The sequence below is a fragment of the Myotis brandtii genome, unplaced genomic scaffold (genome assembly GCF_000412655.1).
Source record: "Myotis brandtii unplaced genomic scaffold, ASM41265v1 scaffold1077, whole genome shotgun sequence".
NCBI classification, from domain to species: Eukaryota; Metazoa; Chordata; class Mammalia; order Chiroptera; family Vespertilionidae; genus Myotis; species Myotis brandtii.
In genome coordinates this window covers 704,960-711,643 of record NW_005353666.1, presented here as the reverse complement: position 1 = coordinate 711,643, position 6,684 = coordinate 704,960, and the positions used below count along the sequence as shown (strand labels likewise).

Here is a 6,684-nt window from a genome sequence, read left to right as displayed (position 1 = left end):
TTCTCGCTGAACAAGGAAACACCTGACCGGCTGAGGGGTCAGTGAACTCAGAGAAGGAGCCAGAGGGGACCCACTCCATCGCCCGCCTGGAGGTCAGAAGGCCACAGCGATGCATCCTGGGAAACGGAATTTTCCAAGGTCTCCACGGACACTCAGTCCCACGGCCAAACCTCCCAGAGTTCGGGGAGCCGGGAGGGCTCTGCCGCTGCAGCGTGGGGCCCCCATTCTCGCGGACCCGGGAGGCCCCTGTGCCTGTCACTGTGGCCATGTCCCCGTTTACCCTGCAGAGAGGTTGCAGGAGCTCACGCCCCAGAGATCTCAGAAGAGACAAACCTCCAGAAAGGCTTTTGTTCAGGGGAGTGGGGGCCCGCCCTTTCCTCCGCTGCCTCCGGGGGGTGGCCTTTCTTTCCTTGTGAGGGAAACTGAGGCACAGAGAGGCCGGGGGACGTTCTCTTCGTCCTGCGGACCTCGCACTGTCCACGCTGGTGACGTGCAGCCCCGGTGATCCACACACAGCCGAGCTGTCGTCTCCCCGGCAGCACCCTCCCTGGCCTGACCTGACCTCGATCTCTGCGTCCTGCCCCGGGCTGAAGGGGCAGTGCCCGCGGCACAATGAGTGCACGGTGAGCGCACGAACCCGTCACCACAGAGGCCACCGGGCTCTGCCGGGAGTGCCGTCCTGGGACGGGCCAGCACCTGCTGCCCGGCGGGCACTTGGTCTGGGGCCTCGCCCCGCCCTGTCAGTCCTTCTGACTCGTCCTGGTGTTTTTAATTTGCTATTTAATGGGTGTCTTTTTAAAAATACATTTTTATTTCTTTCAGAGAGGAAGGGAGAGAGAGAAAGATCAGTGATGAGAGAGAATCATCAGTGGGCTGCCTCCTGCATGCCCCGCACTGGGGGCTGAGCCAGCAACCCAGGCCTGGGCTGGGAATTGAGCCATGACCTCCTGGTTCATAGGTCGACACTCAACCACCGAGACACACCAGCCAGGCTAATGTGGTTTTAAGTAAAAAATAAAAATTTACATCATTGGTATTCTGAATGAATGCTAATCAAGTTAATAATACTAATAAAATAATAAAAATTTTGAGTTTTATTCTTCATATTCCATTGTGTGACGCCAGTTTTAAATGCAAAGCACTGAGCTCACACGAGGCCTCACCAAGGTCACAGAACGTGTGTCCTATAGTGTGTACAGCAGACGCACTCTGTTCTCACCAGAGCAGCGAAAAGACCGAGAGGTGGATAGTAAGACGGTTGTTGTCATTGTGGTAAAATACAAGCAACACACTTTACAGCGTGCGCATTCCTAAGGGGGCGGTGCATTCGCACAAGAGGTCACACTGCTGTGCAATCAACACCACCTTCCACTTCCAGAACCTTCGCCTCTTCCCAGTGGACACCGTCCATGAGGCACCGCCTCCCTCCCCTCCCGCAGCCCCTGGCTCCCAGCATTCCCTGCCTCTCCGTGACCTTGACCTCTCTCGGTGCCTCAGCACAGGGAACCTGCAGTCTCTGTGCTCTGGAGACTGGCTTCTCTCAGCACCTCCTCCGGCTCCTCCACCTGCAGCAGGAGTCAGAATCGCCCTCATGTTCAAGGCTGAGCGAGATTCCTTCCTACGGCCGGACCGCCATTGTTTGTCCACCAGGGTCCATGGACGCCCGCCTTTGGGCCATTGTGAATAGTGTGTGTTCAACGTTGTCTCTCCGGGGTTGATGCCCACCTGCCGAGAGCCCTCTTCCTTCCGGCCACAGTTTATACTCGAGCCGTTTTCTGCTACAAGAGCATGCTCTCGCCTGTCTGCACCCACGTCCTCCGGCGCAGAATAGTCGAGCCAGGAGAGGCAAACAGCCCTGAAAGTGAGAGCTACCCCAGGAGCCGTGGGCGGAGCCCCCAGAGCGATGAGAGGCCCGGTCCCTTCCAGAAGCGGTCCCTCGGCCGTCTCGGCACACGGCGTCCTTCCTGCCTGCCAGGTGAGGCGCATTTTCCTGTTGACACGGATCCTCGTTTCAGTACTAAATTAGGTTTCACTTTCCATTGGCTCCGTGTTCAGTGGTGTCTGGGAGGGAGCCTGGGCCAAAGCCACAGCTGCACGTGGATCTCACGGGAAGGTTCTCTGAAGTCGCCTCTGGCTTCTGTGCCGGGACCTGTGCACCGCTCTGCCAGCCGCAGGTCCCCAGGCCGCTCCCTGCGTCTGTGCTCCTCCCGCCACCGGAAGCCGCCCGCGTGACCCCGGCCTGTAGCGTTTGATCCCCATGATTTCGAGTCGAGAAAGCCAACCTCTCCAATTAGAGCGGCTTTCCAGACGTGCCAGCCCCCGGCTCCGACCGGAGCTGCCGCCCTGGGAGCCTCTCACCACAGTGCAGGGTCAGGGATGTCACGGGTGCCTGCGGGTGGAGTTCTTCGTTTTCTGTGCAGGTAACTTTACATCCAGCAGCTAGAGGGAGCTCTGCTTCTTGGTCCAGACATGTTCCTCTCCTAATGTATATATTTTAAAGTCTTACTAATGTTCTTGCCTCTGTGGGCAAGAGCCACCAGCTTCTCCTTCAAAACTGTGTCATCACCATCATCACCATCATCACTATCATCACCATCACCACCATCATCACCGTCATCATCACCACCATCATCACTATCACCATCACCACCATCATCATCATCATCACTATCATCACCATCACCATCACCTTCGCCATCATCATCATCACCATCACCATCATCATCATCATCACTATCATCACCATCACCATCACCTTCGCCATCATCACCATCACCATCACCATCATCACCATCACCACCACCTTCACCATCATCACCATCATCACCTTCACCATCACCACCATCACCACCATCACCATCATCACCTTCACCATCACTTGGGGAGACAGCTTGGGGAGCAGGGGAGTCTCCTCTGGCGCTGGGAATTTTGCACGACCCGAGCTGGGGGAGGCGGCTGGACCTGTCCCAGGTGCGGGTCTGTCTCGGGCAGGTGGGGGGTTGAGAACCCTGAGCTGGGCGTGGACGGCTGGGTTCTGTTTTCTCCTTATTCCAATTTGGCCACCAAATCGTTCTCAAGTGTTTTTTGGGGAATATGCAAAAAAAAAAAAAAGACATCTCAATGATAGACGCCTGTCTAATTTACCGTCTAAACACGACTGAAAGTTCACGCTCTGGAAATGGAAGAGAGGGAACTTTCCCACGGTGGCTGGGGGGGCCCAGGGGGAGCGGGTGGCCTATGTTCCTTACTGTTCATTTGCTGGTTGAGGAGCTCAGCTCACGGCATCCCCATAAACCACCCGCACCCTTCAATTACTGCGACGCTGGGATTAGACTCACAGCGAGCAGTGGGCTGGGAGCCCTCTCGTTGCTTTGAAGGTGGAGTGAACCACCAGAGGCGGTTAACCTAATCCCTTTCCCACCCAAACGTAAATACACAGCGTTTGACGCCACTGAGAACGGGCAGCCTTTCGGAACCTTGGGGGCCGCTTGCTGGGAATTGTGTAAACGGTGGGTTTGGGAACCTTCCTCTAAGGATATTTAAAACTCCGCAGTCCCACCAGCAGTTAGAAAAGGTCTCCGCTTAACGAGGAGTCGTGGGGAGAATAAACATCTGTGAGTCTGAGCTTGGGTTCCACGCGTTTACGTGACTCAGGACGATATTTCCCGACGTGACAAGGTTCGCTCAGCATCCGTTTCCTTGTTGATATTTTGATGTTGACATGGGCTCCCCAGGTCCTTGGACGTGGCGGTAGGAGCTGAGCTACAGGGCTGGGGGTTGCAACCGCCGTCCGAGCCGTCGGGGCCGGGCTCCCGTGGAACCCCCTCGCGGCTGTGGTGACATGTGGCGAGTTTTGGCCACGGCGCCTGGGACACGGTGGTTCTGAAAACCACGGTAATTATTGTTTCTGTCTCCAGGCAAAACCTGGCTTTTGTCTTGTTTTCAGCGTTTGCCTATGGATCCAGCAGGGGGCAGGCAGAGCCCACAAATGACTTGGCCGAGGCGTGAGGAGGGCCTGTGGCGGCCGGTCCTCTCCCCAGAGCGTCCCTGTCCAGCCTTCGCCTGGAGAGAAGGTTCCCACAATCTTAACGGGAAGAGCAGCCTGTACCCGAGGGGCGGCCCCAGGACGGGGCAGGGAGGCCCTGCAGAGCCTGCAATGACACGCGTGACAATATAACTGGGAACGTTACTGTATAAATAGAACCGAGAGCAGCTGGGCACCGGGGCCTGGGCGTTCTGAGGCTGCGGTCGTCCTCGCGTCCTGAGGGGGCGCCCAATGCATGGGGGGCGGGGGGTGCTGTCTCCTGCGGGCGGCTGGCTGCAGTCTGGTCTGTGGGGGGTGCAGAATGGGAGCTCGTGGTGGGTTCGTGCAGGACCGGCTTCCTGTCTCTGCTTCTCCTGAGGGTCAGGGTCCGTCTGTCCGTCTGTCCGTCTGTCCGCGGTTGGCAAGTTGCCTGCTTGGTTCTGACGCGATTGCACCGAACCTGCCGGTTGGCCGGGAAGAGCTGACACCTGACAAAGTACTGAGTCTCCATCCACAACCATGTCCCGTCTCTCATTCATTCATTCATTCATTCGTTCATTCATTCATTCATGCATTTATTCATTTATTTATTCATTTTTAAAATGTGTTTTTATTGATTTCAGAGAGGAAGGGAGAGGGAGGGAGAGAGAGAGAAACATCAGTGATGAGAGGAAGCATGGACCGGCTGCCTCCTGCATGCCCCCCACTGGGGATCGAGCCCGCAACCTGGGCCTGTGCCCTGGCCCAAATCGAACCCTGACCTCCTGGTTCCTCGGTCAATGCTTACCGCTGAGCCGCTGGCCAGCTGTGATCTTTATTAGCCGCCCCGAGTGCCTCTCCTTTTGTGACGCCCACATCCACGTGCTTTCACTTCCCGGTGCCCCGTCCGTTGCCGGAAGCGCTGACTTTCTACTGAAATTGCCTTCCACTGTCCAGCTGGTCACAGGGCCCAGCGAGGCCTCAGCTGCGATGCCGGGTGAGAAGGGGAACTTCAGAGGCTGGGTGGACGGCGGCTCTGGCGAGCCCAGGGAGGGCGGGAGGCCGGGGTGGCCCCATCTCAGTCTCATTCACGGGAGGTTTCCTCCCTCACCCTGTGACTCAGCGCCTGCGGCCCGGGAGGAGGCCCGAAGGTGACTTCACTGGGCCTCACCCTGACCGCTGTCCTGCTCCTGCCCCGCCCGGCGGGGACCCTCCCCCAGCCGTCATTTCTGGGAGGAAAACTGACTGATTCTGACCCCAGAGGACACAGCGTGCGGCATGCGGGCTGCGAGGCCACAGCCGGGGTGTCCGCCTGGTTAGGGAGCGGCCGGCCGACTGGCTGGTCCATGGACACGGAGCCGTACGGTTTGTGGTCCTTCGTGAGTGATGACACGTGAGCTCCTTTGGCGCCAGTAGAAACAGGAGGAAGAGTCAGGCTCTGCCATGGAAGCGATCGTTTTCCTGGGTTGGTTTTGTCTCATGTCGGCTGCTTCTGACGGAGGTGCCTTTAATCCCTCTCCATAGCAGTAACCGGTTAAACACAAACCAATCACTGCCCGGCCGGCGTGGCTCAGGGGGTGAGCATTGACCCAGGAACCAGGAGGTCACAGTTCGATCCCCCGTCAGGGCACAGGCCCGGGCTGTGGGCTCCATCCCCAGTGTGGGGCGTGCAGGAGGCAGCCGATCCGTGATTCTCTCTCATCATTGATGTCTCTATCTCTCTCCTTCACCCTTCCTCTCTGAAGTCAATAGAAATATTTTTAGAAATCAATCAATCAATCAATCAATCAACAATTACCTGCTGAGGTGGTATGACGATGGGTCCCTGAAGCAGGCACTGCCTTGCTGTCACTGCGACGCCGATCCAGGAATCGGAAGAGAGGCAGGCGGGACATTGGCGAAGGCAGGAGCCCCGTCCAGGGGCCAGTCTGAACGTGGGTGCTCACTCTGGGGGGCGGCCACGGGCAAGGGGTTAGCCTCTGAGCACAGACCAGGCGTGTGGCGTTCAGGTCCCTGCGTTGAGTGTCTGATACGTCCCAAGTGCAGGGCGGCCAGGACCCCGAGGGATAGCGCAGGGCAGTGCAAACGGGGTGCAACCACTGGCAGCTCCTCACGTCCCGTCTCCCCAGCCCTCTCCACAGGACAGAATGTCCCCTGTGCGGGGGGACGAGATGGGACGAGGCCTGGAGGCAAACCCAGGCCCTGCTTCCAGGGCCCCTGACATTGGTTGCTATGTCAGCCTCGTCAGGGCTGAATTGTGCCCCCCGATATTCAGATGCCGGAATGCTACCCCAGCACCTAGAGCCACCGTGTGTGAGGAGAGGGCTCTAGCAGGCGGTCAGAGGAGGGAGGTCATCGGGCGGCCCTAACACACAGGCCTCGTGCCTGCGGAACGGGGATCCGGACACGGAGACGCGTGGCGGGCAGACGGCGTCGACACACCAGGAGGCCTCGGAGGGGCAGGCCCGGCGCCCACGCGTCCATTTGCGATGAGCTGGGGCCCTTCTCTCCTTCACGTCGTTTCACACTTGCTGGTCACAATGTGGAAGACGTTCAGGAATGTTGGGCAGAGCGCTTCTGGGTGTGAGCCTGGACGGTACATGAACTCATCACGAGGCAAGAATGTCTGGTGAGCTCAGCAGGGCGGCCGGCGAGCCGCGGGGCGTTGCTGGGGCTGACCC

At 58.2% G+C, this 6,684-nt stretch overlaps 1 long non-coding RNA gene across 1 annotated transcript in view; it reads left to right on the top strand.

The window, feature by feature from the left end:
- Window positions 1-2,327, top strand: part of LOC106726678 — a 15,878-nt gene extending 13,551 nt beyond the window's left edge. Inside the window, exon 3 of the long non-coding RNA XR_001362747.1 lies at window positions 2,317-2,327. This is a non-coding gene — a long non-coding RNA (uncharacterized LOC106726678). The remainder of the gene's footprint in view (window positions 1-2,316) is intronic.
- Window positions 2,328-6,684: the final 4,357 nt, after the last annotated feature.